The 19570-nt window shown below is 33.7% G+C and overlaps 1 protein-coding gene across 3 annotated transcripts in view; it reads left to right on the top strand.

Annotated features, from left to right (window-relative positions):
* TRHDE (thyrotropin releasing hormone degrading enzyme) overlaps positions 1–19570 on the top strand; it is a 530611-nt gene that overhangs the window by 129926 nt on the left and 381115 nt on the right. The window lies entirely within an intron of this gene.

Below are 19570 nucleotides of genomic sequence, written 5' to 3'. Positions count from 1 at the left end.
AGTGATCCCTGCTGCATATCAGAGTACTATGTTAGATACTATAAAGAAATCCCCAAAACAAAAGAAAACAAAACAAAAATCACAAGAAAACAGATGAGCCAGTCCCTGACATGGAAGAGTTTTCAGTCCAATAAGGAAGAAGGAATAGAATAAAGCAGTGAATCAGAACTAAGTGAATTTAATGAAGGATGACTTTATGTTGTAGGTAAATTACTGAGAAATTCTTTAAAGGAAGGAAGTACACTCCAGGAGAGGGAGAATAAAAGTAATCATGCAAGCTGACATTTATAGTACATTTTAGAATTTGTATATAATGCATATGGTTTGCATATTCATATTATATATATATATATATATATATATATATATATTTATACTTATTTTATCTCACTAAATCTTTATAGCAGTTCTTTGAGATAGGCCATAGAGACATTATCCTTATTTTATATGAGGAAATTGAGGTCTAGCACTGTTATACTACTTGTCTATATCTAAGTGACTGTCGATGTGTGCATCAGAAAAGATCTGTGCCAAGGTTTTTCCACTTCCACATCTGTAGTGCTCAGTCCTTTGCACCAGGCTACTTTAAGTAGACAAGAACAAAAATTTTGTACTTGAAGAAAGATATACCAATCTTAGCTGAGATAAGGGGTTCTGGCAGGAAGTAATAAGAAATGGAAGTGATAGGTAGGATAAAAAAGAGTTGATAGAAACATCTGAAACTCATGCTGAGGAATTTGGATTTGATATGATACACAATTGAGAATTTCTGCAGGTTTCTAAGCAGAGAGTAAGTGACATGATCAAAAAGTGATGAAGATACTGTTTTGTGTTGGTGACAAATTAAGACTAATTTTTTTTAATTTATTTAATAGCCTTTTATTTACAGGTTATATGCATGGATAAGTTTACAGCGTTAACAACTGCCAAACCTCTTGTTCCAATTTTTCACCTCTTACCTCCCACCCCCTCCCCTAGATGGCAGGATGACCAGTAGATGTTAAATACATTAAAATATAAATTAGATACACAATAAGTATACATGACCAAAACATTATTTTGCTGTATAAAAAGAATCAGACTCTGAAATATTGTACAATTAGCTTGTGAAGGAAATCAAAAATGCAGGTGGGCATAAATAGAGGGATTGGGAATTCAATATAATGGTTAGTTATCTCCCAAAGTTCTTTCTCTGGGCATAGTTGGTTCAGTTCATTACTGCTCCATTGGAAATGATTTGGTTGATCTCGTTGCTGAGGATGGCCAGGTCCATCAGAACTGAAGACTAATTTTTTTTAAAGTGAAAAAAGTAGATTTCTGATAACTTCAGAAAAAACAAAAGGAAGAAACTACTTCTTTTTTAAGATTTCTTCTTTATGACATTAATGATCATTAATATATGCAGACATTTCAATACACAAAGAAGTATTAATTCATTTTTATCTTTTCTATTCTATCTCCGTTTACCCCCTTCCGACATCACCAAAAGAGAAAGAGATGATGTTTTCCACCTCTAATCTTTGTTTCAGAGATACTTGTGGCAGAGAGGGTACAGGGTATTTTTTTTCTAATTTTTTTCTTCCTAATTTCCTTTAGTTCTTATGCTTCTATCCTGGGGAAACTAAGGAAATCTATACACAACCCGATCCCACAATAGTAATGTAGAAGAATGTTTTATACAAAAAACCACGGAAATTGAGATTTGGGAGGAGCATGGGCTCTATTCTTGGGGTCCATGAGTTTATTAAAAAAAACCAAAACTTTATTTTATTACACTGAATTTCCTTATAATCCTATGTATTTTTCATTTGAATATTCAAAAATGTGCCTATAAGGGGGTTTGTAGACTTCATCAAAATGTTGAAGGGATCCAAAATAGAAATAAGGTTAAAAATCCTTCCTCCAGTAAGAAGACATCTAAAGGGATAGATATCCAAAACATTCATGGCAGCTTTTTTCATATCTGGACAGCTTCATTTGTTTGGAATCTTTTTTTTTCTGTCATCAGGTATAAGTGAACTTCTTTGTAACATTCAGCCATTACTCCTGCTCTTGTTCTTTGGGATCAAATAGAACAAATCTAATCCCTTCTCCATATCAGAATAATTAAAGACATCTATGAAGTCCTCTCTGAATCTTTTCAGTCAATCAGCAAGAATTTATTAAGCCTTAGCTATATTCCAGACACTGATAGGCATTGAGGATATTAGAATATTCTCAAAAAAAATCTCCCTATATTTAAATGGAAGAGACATATAGAATAAATAAAATGAATATAGGATAGCTAAGTGAGAAGAATGCCACTTAGTGGGATCAGGGAAGGTTTCATATAGAAAGTAGTCATTAGGTTATATCTTGATAAAAGAGAGGGATTCTATGAGATAAGAGATAAAGTGGAAATGAATTCCAGGCTTGGGTGAAAGTTAGTGGAGAAAGGAGATAAAGTGTAAAATGTGAGGAACAAAGAGAAAGCCAATTTGGTGGGAAGGGAAGTGACAAAGTAATGTGCAATGATTCTTAAAACATAGATTGGGGAAAGGTTGTGAAAAGTTTCAAAAGATAATAAAGGATTTTATTCAGGAGACAATCCAGAGCCAAAGGCAGAGGTGTGATGAGGTAAAATCTGGACTTCAGGGAAATCACTTTACACACAGTCTAGTGAGTCAGTTGAAATGAGAAATTTTGTGGTAGTCTGTTGCAGTTATTAAAGTGAGAACTGATGGGACCCTGAATGAAGTTAGTAGCTTAGTGAGTGTAGAAAGGAGAGGTAGCATGTGAATGGTGTTTTGTAGGTCAAAACAAAATTTTCATTGGATCACATATGTGGGGTGAAAGGATGAGGAGTCAAGTATAACACCAAAGTTATGAACAAAAGATATTGAAATTATATTTTTTTTATGGAAATAGAGAAATTTAGAAGAGGAGTGGGTATTTGAGGAAGGATAATGAGTTCTATTTTGGACATGTTGAGTTTGAGGTGTCTCTAGAGTATTCAGTTTTTGCCCAATAGGAAATTCATGATGTGGTATTGAAGCTTGTGGAGAGTCTGCGACTGCACATAGAGATCCAGGATCCATTAGCATAGTGATGATAATTATACTCCATGAAATCTGAGTGGGGGGAGAGACAGAGAAAGAGACACACACACAGACAGAGAGAGATTCAAAGACAGAAAGACAGACAGAGAGGGAAGGAGAGAAGGAGAAAGAAAAGGAGAGGGGGGGGTGGTTAGAAAGCATGAGATAGGGCCTAGAACAGAGTCTCAAGGAATAGCCATAGTAAAGAGACATAATTTCAGTAAGGAACATATGGAGGAGACTGAAAGTGTTTAAGAAGATAGGAGTATCCAAAAGATTTTAGTGCCATGAAGCCTGAAGAGGAGAATGTATGCAGCAGGAGAGGGTGGTCAAATGTATCAAATGCAGTAGAGAGATAAGGATGAAGACTGGAAAAAGATGATTAGAATTTTACAATGGTCATTAGTAACTTTTGGAAAATAATTTCATTTGAATGATAAGCTTGGAAATTAAATTGCAAAGGATTGAGGAATTAAGGGAGAAAGTAGAGGCAAAAACTGCAGAAAGCTTTTTTTTTTCCTTTGAGTTTGTGAAATGAAGGAGTAATAAAGAATTATAACTTGAAGATCTGGTGAGTCTTAGACATAATAAATTCCTTTAGATGCAATTCATGACATAGTCTTAAAGCCCTTCACTATTATGGTTGCTCTTCTTTAGATATTATCCAGTCTATCAGTGTCCTAAGGTAAAAGTGCCCCAGAATTGAACAATATTCTCCAGAAAAGGTCAGGTGGTAATAGGGCACAATAGAACTAATTCTTCCTTCTTTCTTGGAAACTATTCCTCTTTTCATGTAGTCCAAGAATGCATTAGCTTTTTGTCTACTCTGCTTATTCTTTTGAGATCACATTCTAGTCTAGAATTCTTTAGAGAAACAAGCTGGAAATGAAAGACATTGAATTTCCTATATTTCTACTCCTCTCCAAGTGTTTCTCCTAAAGACTCTGGAACCCATATGTGCCTCTTTTCCCAAGGAAATCTTGACCCCGATTTAATAAATTCCTTATGTAGGTACCTGGCATCTCTCTCTACCAATGAAGAGTAACATTCCCCTCCATATATGTAGTGAAATTCCAGAAATCCTGATCTTGGTTGGAAGCCCAGTTATTTTGCTCTTCACTCAGGCTCTTCACTCTTTCATCTGGCTAGCCAGCCAGTTTGAATCCATCTGATTATATAATTGTCTAATCCAATTTGCTCTTTCTTCATTATTTTATGAAATGTTTTCTTAAAATCTAGCAAAAAGGGGCAGCTAGGTGGTGAAGTGGATAGAGCCCCAACTCTGAAGTCAGGAAGACCTGAGTTCAAATCTAGTCTCAGAACTTAACACTTCCTAGCTGTGTGACCCTGGGCAAGTCACTTAACCTTAATTGCCTTGGTTAAATAAATAAATAAATAAATAAAATAAAATCTAGGGAAAAAAATGTCCACAGTATTTCCTTCATTTCTTACTTTGGAATCCCATTTTATTTTATTTTTTTTAAATAGCCTTTTATTTACAGGTTATATGTATGGGTAACTTTACAGTATTGACAATTGCCAAACCTCTTGTTCTAATTTTTCCCCTCCCTCCCACCCCCTCCCCCAGATGGCAGGATGACCAGTAGATGTTAAATATATTAAAGTATAAATTAGATACACAATAAGTATACATGAATGACCAAACCATTATTTTGCTGTTCAAAAAGAATCGGATTCTGAAATATTGTATAATTAGCCTGTGAAAGAAATCAAAAAGGCTGGTGGGCAAAAGTATAGGGAATTCAATGTAATGGTTCTTAGTAATCTCCCAGAGTTCTTTCGCTGGGTGTAGCTGGTTCAGTTCATCGCTGCTCCATTGGAACTGATTTGGTTCATCTCATTGCTGAGGATGGCCAGGTCCATCAGAATTGATCATCATATAGTATTGTTATTGAAGTATATAATGATCTCCTGGCCCTGTTCGTTTCATTCAGCATCAGTTCATGTAAGTCTCTCCAGGCCTTTCTGAAATCATCCTACTGGTTGTTTCTTACCGAACAATAATATGGAATCCCATTTTAAAAAGTGAGTTTAGCAACCTGTTCTTGATGAAGTCATGCTAGCTCTTTGTGATCACTGCTTCTAAATATTCACTAACCATCTCTTTTTTTTACCCTTTTAAAAATATTTTATTTTTCCAGTTATATGTAAAATAAATATTTTTACATTTGTTTTTTAAATCTTTGAATTACAGATTTTCTCCTTTCCTATTCTACCCAATTGAAAAGGCACAAGCAAAGTTATGCAACACATTTCTATAAAAGTCCTCAAAATACATTACTGAACTCTCTGGTAATAATCAAAACTCTCTGGTACTAGCTAAGAAGTAGAATAGTAGATTGTTGGAATCTTTACAAACTGTTAAGCCATTGGAGTTGATAGAGACAATAATTATCTAATTTGACATGGTTCAATATTATTGATTTGATCTTAGAAGGAGATATTTTGGGCCAGAACTTGAAACAAGGTACTAAGTATAACTGATAGAAACAATGCTTGTGTTCACACCTTTAGAGAGCTCATAAGTATCTAAGTACTCAATGGAGTTCACATGTTTGGTAGATTTCAGGCTTAGTATGAGATTCACACCTCCCTTAGGGCCAGAGAGCACTCTGGGAGATAACCCAGAATCCCTCTCTCTCCAGAAGGAGGAGTTAACCTTTGGGAGATCATATATATACAGGAAGCTCTTAGAGCTTGAGAGAGTTTTTTCTTGGGAACATTGACTGGGGTCAGAGAGGAGCACTCTGGGAGGAAGCCCACAAGTCCTATCTTCGAGACAAGAGATTCATTGCATCTTCCAACTTGGTGCTGGCTGGAGGCTAAAGAAAGCAGAGGCAGAAGCCAAGGACAAAGCTGTAAGATCTCTTGGAAACAAGCAGAGAGATAGGTCTGAGCTAACTGGGCTATATTGAAGGACATAATAAAAGATCTGAACTTTTATCACCTGGCTGTGTTTTGGAAAAAGAACACAACAGTAGATAGATATAATAAACAATACACTGTAAGAAATGACACAATAATCTAGTATTTGATAAACCCCCAAATCCAATCTTTTCAGGGTGATCACTCACCATTTCACAAAAATTTCTGGGAAAACTGGAAAGCAGTTTAGCAGAAACTATGTAAAGACTAACAATTCAAGCCATATACCAAAATAAGGTCTCAATGGATAAATGATTTAGACATTAGTTTGGGAAGCATGGAAAAAATGTACCTGTTAGATGTATGGATAAGGAAAGAGTTCATGGCCAAACAGAAAAAAGAGAAGGGCATGGGAAATAGAATAGATAATTTTTGATTACATGAAATTAAAAAGGTTTTATCTAAACAAAAGTAATATAACCAATATTAGAAAGAAAATAGGAAACTGGAAAAATTACAGCATATTTTTCTGATAGAGACTTCAGTTCTCAAATATATAGAGAACAGAGAAAAATTTATGAAAATAAGAGTCATTCCACCTGTCAATAAACGACCACAGGATATAAATAGGCAGTTTTCAGAAGACAAAATCAAAGCTATTAATAGTCACATTAAAAACATCCCAAGTCACTATCAATCAGAGAAGCAAACTAGGACAATGCTAAGATATCACCTCACATCTAATGGATTGTCTAACATGACAGAGAAAAATGACAAATGTTTGATGGGATGTGGAAAAAAATTGGGTTCCCAATGCATTTTTTGGTGCAGTTGTAAACTAGTTCCAGCATTTTGAAGAACAATTTGGAACTATGGCTAATGAGCTCTAAAACTTCATGTGCTTTGACCCAGCAAATTGTGGTAATGCGACTATGTCTCTCTCTCTCTCTCTCTCTCTCTCTCTCTCTCTCTCTCACACACACACACACACACACACACACACACACAAAACTAAAGAAAATGGAAACAGATCTATTTGTGCAAAATATTTATAGCAACTCTTTCTATGATGACAAAGAATAGGCAATTGTAAGAATGACCACAAGTTGGGGAATAGCTGAACAAGATATGGTGTATGATTTTGATGGCCTACTATTGTGTTGTAACAAATGATATAGAGGATGGTTTCTGAAAAATCTGAGAAGACTTACATGAACTGTTTCAAAGTGAGGTAAGCAGAATCAGGAGAACATTGTATATTGTAACAACAACATTATAAGGATGAACAGGTGTGAAAGACTTATCCATTCTGATTAAGAAAATGATTGATAGTTTCAAAGGATCCATGATGAAAAATGCTATCCATCTCCTGAGAGAGATGTAATGAACTCAGTGCAAATTGAATCAAACTTTTTAGGTTTTTAAATTTTTTTTCTGTTTTTTTTGTCTGTGTTTTCTTTTGTGACATAGCTAATACAAAAATAGGTTTTGCAAGAATTCAAATGTATAATTGATATCTAATCACTTGCTCTCTCTCTCTTTTAATTCTGAGGCAATTGCAGTTAAGTAAATTGCCCCAGAGTCACACAGCTAGAAAGTAGTGTCTGAGTCCGAATTTGAACTTATGTCTTCCTGACTTTAGGGCTGGTAATCTATCTACTATCCATCTAGCTGCCCCTAATCACTTGCTCTCTATCTCTTTTTTTTAAAATAGCTTTTTATTTAAAAGTTATATGCATGGGTAATTTTACAGCATTGACAATTGCCAAACCTTTTGTTCCAATTTTTCCCCCTTCTTCCTCCCAATCCCTCCCATAGATGGCAGGATGACTAATACATGTTAAATATATAAAAGTATAAATTAAATAGAAAATAAGTATACATGTCCAAACAGTTATTTTGCTGTTAAAAAAAAGAATCGGACTCTGAAATAGTGTACAATTAGCCTGTTTACTGCTCCATTGGAACTGATTTGGTTCATCTCATTGTTGAAGTGGGCCACATCAGAATTGATCGTCATATAGTATTGTTATTGAAGTAAATAATGATCTTCTGGTCCTGCTCATCTAACTCAGCATCAGTTCATGTAACTCTCTCCCAGTCCTTCTGAAATCATCCTGTTGGTCATTTCTTACCGAACAATAATATTCCACAATATTCATATACCACAATTTATTCAGCCATTTTCCAATTGATGAGCATCTACTCAGTTTCCAGTTTCTGGCCACTATAAAGAAGGCTGCCATAAACATTAATGCACATAAAGATCCCTTTCCCTTCTTTATGATCTCTTTGGGATATAAGCCCAGTAGTAATACTGCTGGATCAAAGGGTATACACAGTTTGATAACTTTTTAAGCATAGTTCCAAATTGCTCTCCAGAATGGTTGGATGGATTCACAAATCCACCAACAATGTATTAGTGTCCCTGTTTTCCCACAACCCCTCCAACATTCGGCATTATCTTTCCCTGTCATTCTAGATAGTCTGACAGATGTGTAGTGGTATCTCAGAGTTGTCTTAATTTGCATTTCTCTGATTAATAATGACTTGGAGCATCTTTTCATATGGCTAGAAATAGTTTCAATTTCTTTGTCTGAGAATTGTCTGTTCATATCCCTTGACCATTTATCAATTGGAGAATGGCTTGATTTCTTATAAATTAGAGTCAATTCTCTAAATATTTTGGAAATGAGGCCTTTATCAGAACCTTTGACTGCAAAAATGTTTTTCCAGTTTATTGCTTCTCTTCTAATCTTGTCTGAATTAGTTTTCTTTGTAGAAAAACCTTTCAATTTGATATAATCAAAATTTTCTATTTTGTGATCAGTAATGGTCTCTAGTTCTTTTTTGGTCATAAGTTCTTTCCTCTTCCACAGGTCTGAGAGGCAAACTATCCTGTGTTCCTCTAATTTATTTATAATCTCTTTATTTAGTAGGTCTGAACAATTTTTAACCTTTCTTGGTTCTGAAACGTGGGCAATCCTATTTGAATAGTTTCAATTTTCCAGAATTTTTGTCCCAAACTGGGGTCTTTGGGTTTTAAAATAGAGTTAAAATTTTATTTTTGTCCTTTAAAAACCTTTACTGCAAAATTTTCCTTAGCCAATCCAAATGGTTTTGTAACCTCTTTATAATAAATTTTAATTGGTACAGTAAACCATTCTTTATTTTTTTTCTAATTCCCTTAAAATTCTTATTTTTTTATAAACTTTTTTATTTTTCTAGGTCAAAAATACTTTTTGGGGGTCTGAGGTTAATGCTAAACAAATAGTTTTTTAGGTATTTATCACTTTTTATTTTCCACCCATAAAAAGATTTAATTTTTTCTTGGTTAATCAGACTTAATTTTGTAAAAATGTTTGTATTTTATATAAAGTTTCTGATTTTCCCTTTTAATAATTCCTAAAATTTTACTTTGTTTTTAAATGGAATTTTTCTTTAATCTAATTTAATTTTTTGTGATATATAAGAACAATGAGTTAGTGAATTTATTTTGTACCTCAACTTTAAAAACGTGGTTATTTCAATAATTTTATGAATTTGGGGTTCTCTAAAGTTCCATCCCCGCAAAGGATTTTTTTTATTCTACTAATTCCTTTAATTTTTCTAACCTTATTCCAAGTTGTTTATAATAAATTTAAATAGTAAAATTTTGATGTGGGCAATTGTTTCCCTTACTTTTGGAATTTGCTTTGTCCCCATTACAAAAGGTTACTTGGTTTAAATTATTACTGTTATTTTAAAAATCCTTTTATTCCTATACTTTCAAGTTTTAAAGGAATGGTTGTTAGATTTTATAAATCCTTTTTCATTTTGGTACTATGGTTTTTTGTTAATTTGGTTATTAAAGGCCAATTTATTCTATATTTTCAATTTAACCAGGAAAATTTTTGGATAAATCAAATCTTTTTATCTTGGGATGATTTTTTTTTTTTCTAATATCTTATTTAAGATTTTCTAATATTCATTAAGATTGGTTATAATTTTTCTTTTCATTTAACCTTCTGTTTGGTATCGTAATTCAGCATCATAAAAGAATTTGGTAATTTCTTCTCTTTTTTTCAAATGGTTTATATAGCATTGGGAAGCTTTAAAGTTTGGGAATTCACTCAAATTTCTGGTTGGGAATTTTTTCTTGGGTATTAATAGCTTCTTCTATTTCTTTTCTGAAATGGGACCATTTAAAATTTACTTCCTCTCTTTAATCTGGAAATTTGTATTTTTTTTTTTTTTTTATTAAATAACTTTTTATTGAAGGACCCATCCAGGGTAATTTTTTAAAATTATCCCTCCCCATTTTTCAATTTTTCACCCTCCCTCCTCCCCTCCCCGATCCAAACATCCTATAATTTAAATGATTACAGGATCTTGGATAAAAAATTTTAAAGAACCGAAAGTTTTCTTGTTGTGGGAAATTGGAAAATATAAATAACCTGGGAAGACAAACAAAAGTGCAATGTTTAATTATTTCCTATGTTCTTTCTTTGGGTGGCTGTTCTGTCCATCCTTGATCAATTGAAATAAGTTAGACTTGTCTTTGTTAAGAAACCACTTCCTTCAGAATATATCCTCATACAGACGTTGTTGGGATATAATGATTTCCTGTTCTCCATTTTGCTGCATCAGTTCATTAAATCTCAAATCCTCTCTTTATTCGTCCTGCTGGTCATTTCTTACAGAACAAAATATTCCATAACATTTATATACCACAATTTAACCATTCTAGTTGATGGTATCCATTCATTTTCCAGTCCCAACTACAAACAGGGGCTGCCACAAACATTTGGCAATACAGGTCCCTTTTTTTTAGTATCTCTTTGGGGTATAAGCCCAGTAGAACTGTGGATCAAAGGGTATGCAAGTTTGATAACTTTTTGGGCATAGTTCCAAATTGTTCCAAATGGTGGATGTAAAATTCCCCAAACAATGTATCAGTGTCCCCGTTTTCTTCATCCCCTCCACCATTCCGGTTTGTTCCCGTCATTCTAGCCAACTGAGGGGTGTGTGTGGTATCTCAGAGTTGTCTTAATTTTTTTCTGATCAATAGGATTTTAACCCTTTAATATGAGTAAATTTTTAATTTCATCATCTGAAATTGTCTTTCATATCCCGACCATTTATCAATTGGAGAATGGCGATTTCTTATTTAACAATTTCATATATTTTAAATAGTCCTTTTATCAAACCTTTATTTAAAATTTTCCCATTTATTGCTTTTTAATCTTGTCTGAATTAGTTTTTTGTAGAAAAACCTTTCAATTTGATATAATCAAAATTTTCATTTTTGTCAGTAATGGTCTCTAGTTCTTTTTGGTCATAAGTTCTTTCCCTTCCCAGGTCTGAGGAAACTATCCTTGTTCCTCTAATTTATTTATAATCTCTTTAACCCAGGTCATGGAACCCATTTTATTATCTTGGTGTAAGTTTGGGTTTTGGGTCAATGCCTAGTTTCTGCCACACTAATTTCCAATTTTCCCAGCAATTTTTGTCAAACAATTCATTCTTATCCCAAAAACTGGGATTTTGGGGTTTGTCAAACACTAGATAATTAAAGTTATTGGCTGTTTTGTCCTTTGAACCTAACCTATTCCATTGATCAACTAGTCTATTTCTTAGCCAATACCAGTAGTTTTAGTAACCGCTTTCCTTATAATATAATTTTGTCTTTTAACTAGGACCTTCATTTGATTTTTTTTTAATTCCCTTGAAATTCTTATTTTATTTTTCCATATGAATTTTGTTTTATTTTTTCTAGGTTACAAAAATAGTTTTTCCGAAGTCTGATTGGTGTGGCCTAAATAAATAGATTAGTTTATGTATTTCATCTTTTTATATTTGATCTAACAAGGCATTATTTTTCAGTTAGTTAGATCAGACTTAATGTGTGGAAAATTTTTGTGTTTTCTCTAAATTTCTGATTTTCCTTTTAGATAGATTCCTTATTTTATATTATGAGTTACTTTAAAGGGATTTTTGTAATCTGTTGGTTTTTTAAAGGATTATAAGAATGCTGATGACATGGGTTTTTTATCCAAACTTTGCTCAAATTTGGATTATTTCAATAACTTTTAGTAGAATCCTGGGGTTTCTCTAAATCCATCTATTTTCAGCAAAGAGTGATAATTTGGTTTCCTCATTGCCTATTCTTATTCCTTTAATATCTTTCTCGGTTCTTATTGCCAAAGCTAGCATTATTATATTATTATTAATAAAATTATTATATAATAATATGCATTATTAATACAATATTAAATAGTAACAGTGATAGTGGGCAACCTTGTTTCACTCCACATCTTATTGGGAATGATTGAAGTTTGTCCCCATTACCTATGATGCTTACTGCTGGTTTTAAATAGATGCTACTGATTATTTTAAGGAAAAGTCCATTTATTCCTATACTCTCAAGTGTTTTTAATAGGAATGGATGTTGGATTTTATCAAATGCTTTTTCTGCATCTATTGAGATGATCATATGGTTTTTGTTAGTTTGGTTGTTAATATGGCCAATTATGCTGATAGTTTTCCTAATATTGAACCAGCCCTGCATTCCTGGTATAAATCCTACTTGATCATGGTGAATTATCCTGGGGATGATTTTCTGTAGTCTTTTTGCTAATATCTTATTTAAGATTTTAGCATCAATATTCATTAGGGAGATTGGTCTATAGTTTTCTTTCTCTGTTTTCAGCCTACGTGGTTTAGGTATCAGGACCATGTCTGTGTCATAAAAGGAATTTGGTAGAACTCCTTCATTCCCTACTTTTCCAAATAGTTTATAAAGCATTGGGACTAATTGTTCTTTGAATGTTTGGTAGAATTCACATGTAAATCTATCTGGTCCTGGGGATTTTTTTTTAGGGAGTTGATTAATAGCTTGTTCTATTTCTTTTTCTGAAATGGGACTATTTAAGCAATTTCCTTCCGCCTCTGATAATCTGGGAAGACTATATTTTTGGAGGTAGTCATCCATTTCGTTTAGGTTATCAAATTTATTGATATAAAGTTGGGCAAAGTAACCCCTTATTATTTCTTTAATTTCCTCTTCATTGGTGGAAAGTTCTCCCTTTTCATTTTTAAGACTACTAATTTGATTTTCCTCTCTCCTTTTTCTAATCAGATTTACCAAAGGTTTATCAATTTTATTGATTTTTTTATAAAACCAAATCTTAGTTTTATTTATTAGTTCAATAGTTTTCTTAGTTTCAATGTTATTAATTTCTCCTTTTAATTTTAGAATTTCAAGTTTAGTAATTGATTGGGGGGTTTTAATTTGGTTTTTTTCTAGGTTTTAAAGTTGCAAATCCAATTCATTGACCTTCTCTTTCTCTATTTTGTTCAAGTAAGCCTCTAAGGATATAAAGTTTCCCCTTATTACCATTTGGCTGAATCCCACAAATTTTGGTATGATGTCTCACCGTTGTCATTATCTTGAGTGAAGTTATTAATTGTGTCTATAATTTGCTGTTTCACCCAATCATTCTTTAAAATGAGATTGTTTAGTTTCCAATTACTTTTTGATTTGTTTACACTTAACTTTTTGTTGAATGTAGTTTTTATTGCATTGTGATCTGAAAAGAAAGCATTTACTATTTCTGCCTTCCTGCATTTAATTTTGAGGTCTTTATGTCCTAATATATGGTCAATTTTTGTGTAGGTTCCACAAGCTGCTGAGAAGAAAGTATACTCCTTTCTATCACCATTCAGTTTTCTCCAGAGATCTATCATACCTAGTCTTTCTAATATTCTATTTACCTCTTTAATTTCTTTTTTATTTGTTTTGTGATTTGATTTATCTAGATCTGAGAGTGCAAGATTGAGGTCTCCCGCTATTATAGTTTTTCTGTCTATTTCTTCTCGTAACTCTCTTAACTTCTCCTTTAGGAAGTTAGATGCTATACTGCTTGGTGCATATATGTTTAATACTGATATTGCTTCATTGTCTATAGTACCTTTTAGCAAGATATAGTTTCCTTCCTTATCTCTTTTAATTAGATCAATTTTTGCTTTTACTTGATCTGAGATAAGGATGAGGAAGCCTGTATTTTTGGAGATAGTCATCTATTTCACTTAGGTTATCAAATTCATTAGCATAAAGTTGGGCAAAGTAACTCATTATTACTCTAATTTCTTCTTCATTGATGGAAAGTTCTCCCTTTTCACTTTTAAGACTACTAATTTGATTTTCCTCTCTCCTTTTTCTAATCAGATTTATCAAAGGCTTATCTATTTTATTGTTTTTTCATAAAACCAATTCTTAGTTTTATTTATTAGTTCAATAGTTGTTTTTACTTTCAATATTATTAATTTCTCCTTTTAATTTTGGAATTTCAAATTTAGTATTTGATTAGGGGTTTTTAATTTGGTCTTTTTCTAGCTTTTTAAGTTACAAGGTCAATTCACTGATCTTCTCTGCCTCTATTTTATTCAAGTAAGCCTTTAAGGATGTAAAATTTCCCTTTATTACCACTTTGGCTGCATCCCACAAATTTTGGTATGATGTCTCATCATGAGTGAAGTTATTAATTGTGTCTATAATTTGCTGTTTCACCCAATCATTCTTTAAGATAAGATTAATTTGTTTCCAATTACTTTTTGCTCTATTTACCCCTAACTTTTTGTTGAATGTAGTTTTTATTGCATCATTATCTGAAAAGAAAGCATTTACTATTTCTGCCTTCCTGTATTTAATTTTGAGGTCTTCATGTCCTAATATATGGTCAGTTTTTGTATAGGTTCCATGAATTGCTGAGAAGAAAGTATATTCCTTTCTGTCTCCATTCAGTTTTCTCCAAAGATCTTATCATACCTAATTTTTCTAATATTCTATTTACCTCTTTAATTTCTTTCTTATTTGTTTTGTGGTTTGATTTATCTAAATCTGAGAGTGAAAGATTGAGATCTTCCGCTATTATAGGTTTGCTGTCTATTTCTTCTCACAACTATCCTAACTTCTCCTTTAGGAAGTTAGATAGTATACCACTTGGTGCATATATGTTTAGTATTGCTATTGCTTCATTGTCTATGCTACCCTTTAGCAAGATATTGTTTCCTTTTTTATCTCTTTTAATTAGATCAATTTTTGCTTTTGCTCATTCTGAGATAAGGATGGCTACCTCTGCTTTTTTTGATTTCACCTGAAGCATAATAGATTCTGCTCCAGCATTTTACCTGTACTCTTTATGTATTTCCCTGCTTTAAATATGTTTCCTGTAAACAAAATATTTTAGGGTTCTGACTTTTGATCCAGTCTGCTATCTGCCTTCGCTTTATGGGAGAGTTCATCTCATTTGCATTTATGTTTAAAATGACTAATTCTGTATTTCCTGCCATCTTATTATCCCCAGATTATGCTTTTCTTTTCCTTGTCCCTCCTAACCCTCTTTCCCAGTTTTGAACTTATGTGCCCTACTTGTATCATACTGCTCACCCTTTTTAGGATCCCTCCCTGCCCCCTTTGAGTCTCTTCCCCTTTCTTGTACCCTTCCCTTATTACTCTTTTCCTTTTTCCTTTTCCTCTCCCCCTTTTTAATGAGATGAGAGAAGATTTTCTGTAAAACAAGTATGTCAATTATTTTCTCTTTGAGCCAACAGTGATGAGAGTAAGATTCATTCAATGTTCTTCTCCCTCTCTAAATTCTCTCAGATATGATAAGTTTCTTTCTTATTTATTATTAAATTAATTATTATTATTAAATTCGCTCCTCTTCATGGGATGCAGTTTCCCTCTTTTTATCCCCCCTTTCACACTTTTCTGACATTATCCCCTTTCCATTTCTACTTCCCTTTTAATGTTGTATCAGTAAAATCAAATTATACATGTAGTCTTTCTGTATATCCACAACAGAAATACAGTTCTCAAGAGTTCCTTTTACCTTTTCTGCTTCTCTTGAGTCCTATGGTTGGAGATTAAATTTTTTGTTTAGTTCTGTTTTTTTTTCCCTTAGAAACAAATGGAATTCATCTGTTTCATTAAATGTCCATCTTCTTCCCTGGAAGAAAATGCTTGGCTTAGCTGGGTAGTTTATTCTTGGCTGTATTCCAAGTTCTTTTGCCTCTCAGAATATCAGATTCCAGGCCCTTTGATCCTTTAATGTGGAGGAAGCCAGTTCTTGGGTGATCTTTATTGTGACACCTCATATTTGAATTGTTTTTTTCTGGCTGCTTGTAATAATTTTTCCTTAACCTGATAGTTCTGAAATTTGGCCACAATATTCCTTTGGGTTTTTATTTTAGGGCGTTTTTCAGAAGGTGTTCAATGAATTCTTTCAATGCCTATTTTACCTTCTGATTCTATTACCTCTGGACAGTTCTCTTTGATGATTTCCTGTAAAATAGTATCTAGGCTCTTTTTTTCATCATAATTTTTGGAAAGTCCAATAATCCTCAGATTCTCTCTCCTATATCTATTTTCCAGGTCTGTCATTTTTCCAAGTAGACATTTGATGCTTTTCTCTAATTTTTCATTTATTTGATCTTACTCGAGTGATTCTTGATGTCTCAATGAATCATTGATTTCTATTTGTTCAGTTCTGATTTTTAATGAGTTATTTTCTTCATTAGCTTTTTTTTACTTTTTTTTGTATATGTCCAATTGAGTTTTTAAATGAGTCATTTTGCTCTATTGGATTTTTATTCATTTCACTAATTTTTTCTTTTTAGTGGATTATTTTCTTTTTCCAATTCACAAATCCTACTTTCTTGCAAAGTCTTCATCTTTTCCAGTTCACAAATCCTACTTTCCTGGGATTTTTTTACCTTTTTCAATTCACAAATTCTATTTCCCTGCACTTCCTGGGAATTTTTTTACCTTTTCCAATTCATATTTCTGGGAGTTGTTACTTTCTTGCAAAGCTTCTCTTTCCTTTCCCCATTTTCCTTCTAACTCTTCTGAGACTTTTAGGTCTCTTCTAGGAGAGGATTATGTAAAGGGGGTCAGGTAACATTACCCTTTGGGGTATTGTCTGGAGACTGTTTGCTATTAGTCTCCTCAGGGTTGCAAATCTGCTCTTTTTCTGTATAGAAGCTATCAATTGTCCTTTTGATTTTTTTACTCATTTTTTAAAGCGTTTAGGGTCTGCCTTCAGGGCAAGGGGGTTACCAGCTTCCTCTGCAAAGCAGGGAAAAATATAAACCGGCTTCAAGCAGTGAAGTATGGGAATGCTCTGGGCAAAAGTTCCACCCCCCCCCAACTGGAAGTGAGTCAGCCCAGGCTGAGCTATGGAAGGGCCCAGTGGCAAACCACTGTGTGGTTTAGCGACTGCCCTAAGGCTAGAGACTGAGCAGTGAAAGTGTCACTACCTGAGGCCCAATCACCCTGTGGGGCTGTTGGTATTATGAGCTGACCAGTGATAGCCCTGGTCAGATTGGAAGTGTCTCTGCCCCGAAGCAAGTCATGCTACAGTAGCTATTGCCCCAGGTCGTGCTCCTCCCCTTCCCCCCCCCCCCCACTATGCAGATTAGAGGCTGCCCCAGGCTGTTCCCCCCCTGCTGTGCTGATTTGTAGCTGCCCCAAGCAAAAGTCCTGTATTGCATGTTGGGGCTGCACAGTTGTGCTGTGATCTGTCCTGAGTCACTTCTGGTTTTGGGTGTGTATAGCCAGATCCTGTTCGGTTCTGGCATTTTTTAGAGGGGCTTTGATTTCTCTGTTGATCTACTGTTTTGCAGAGCAATCAGCCTATGCCATTGTCTCTGTAATTTTCTAACCACAGAGACCACTTCCACCCCATCTGCACAATATGTTAGCCTCTAATTCTCTCCCTGCTTGTGCTGATCTTCTCCCTGGCCCCTCAGGACAAACCTTTTCTGATGAAATTCCAGATTATCTTTCGGCTGGTGAGTTGTTGTACTTCTAGTCTTCATGGGTTTTACCAGTCAAGCACTAAGCACTATTTTTGAGGCTGAATTTAATGTTGGTTGTGAGGGTATGAAAAAGCTTAGAAAGTCGGGTGTGCCTTCTCTGCCATCTTGGCTCCGCCCCCACTTGCTCATAACCATCTCTTTAATAAGCTATTTTATAATTTTCTCAGAAATCAGTGTCAGGCCTCCTAGGTTATTGTTTGTTGATCCATCTTCTCCCTTTATTTGAAAATTGGATCAGCATTTGCCCTTCTCTAGTCTTATGGTGCCATCATCTTTTCCATGATTTTTCAAATATTCCTTACAGTGGCTCAGTGATCATATCCCTCCAGTTCTTTCAGTATCTTAGACCGTGTCCATCTGGGTCAAGTTGCCTTTTAATCAAGGACAACTGGGTGTTTTTCTTGTTATCTCATTTATTTTGCATTTCAACTCCCTGTACATGATTTTTATTCTGTAATTTATTGTGGGACATTCATTCTTCCTTTGTGGAAGGAAAAAAAAAGCAAAGTATGATTTGAGCATCTCTACCTTCTTTTCTATTGTTAGTTATTTTTGTTCCATTTTCCTCCAGAAAAGGCCCTCTCCCAATATAGCTTGTCTCTTCTTTCTCCCTAAAAAAACTACACTTCAAATTGTCTTTACTTTACCTTGCTTTCCTTAGTTTATCCTAAGCTTTACCATTCATGACATTTCTGAAATGTATATGGGGAAACTGAACCTTTCTAACTTTTCAAAAATATCATGTTAATTAGCATTTACCATATGGTATAATTTTAAGGCTTTTTTTATGCTGGTGGCCATCTGAGATTTATTGGTTTCATTCCTAAAAAGGGGCATCTGGAGCTAATCTTTACTTCAGGTGTGTTCTGAGCAGATGGACTAGAGTGAAACTAACACCTCCCCAGTTCTTGAACTTATATTAAAATTGTGTTTGCTTTTTTATGTGCCATGTTACAATATACTCATATTGAGCTTGCTAATTATTAAAATCACTGGATTTTTTTCAGATAAATTGCTAATTTAACTTAGACTTCCTCCATCTTGTACTCATTGAGGCTTTGATTTTTTGACTCAAGGTTAATACTTTACATATTTACTTATTAAATTTCATTTATATTAAATTTTGTCAAATGGTTAACCTATCCATAGTTGGTATTTTTAGGATGAGCCTGAGTTTTAGCAAGACCAAAGGAAAAGTTCATTAGGCAGGTAGAAGGGTATAATAGAGTCCTATTCTTGCAGTCAGAGGATTTGAGCTCAAATCTTGATTCAGTTTTTTTCTTCTTAGAGTGCTATAAAAATGTTAGCAGTGGTTGTTGTGGCTGCTGTTGTTGTTTTTGCTAATTCTTTAAGAACCTAATCTGTTTAATATGTTTCCTCAAAATCCTGATTTACTCTCTTGGGATGATTTGCTCATTTTTACCACTGGTAGGTTATTTAATTTAAAATACCAAATTTAAAAGTAAGATAGAGAAACAGTTATGCAAATTGTTATTTAACAGGTACACTTTGATTGTAAATGTTGTACTGGCTGTTCAATGAAACTATAGACTGTTTCACATAATTATATCATAACTCTCTATTTCAGGAACACAATAGGTATCTAAAGCAGTACAGTGGAAAGCTATTTAGATGAAAGAAGTTATGGAATTTGAATACCTCTTCTTGTTTTGAAATATTTTTAATAATTAAATCTGAAAGTCACTTTTTCTTCTTTTGTGCAGTATTAGAATATGCCACTTAAT

This window comes from Sarcophilus harrisii, chromosome 5, assembly GCF_902635505.1.
Source record: "Sarcophilus harrisii chromosome 5, mSarHar1.11, whole genome shotgun sequence".
Taxonomy (NCBI): Eukaryota; Metazoa; Chordata; class Mammalia; order Dasyuromorphia; family Dasyuridae; genus Sarcophilus; species Sarcophilus harrisii.
The sequence above is the reverse complement of the archived record's forward strand: the minus strand, read 5'-3'. Positions and strand labels throughout refer to the sequence as shown.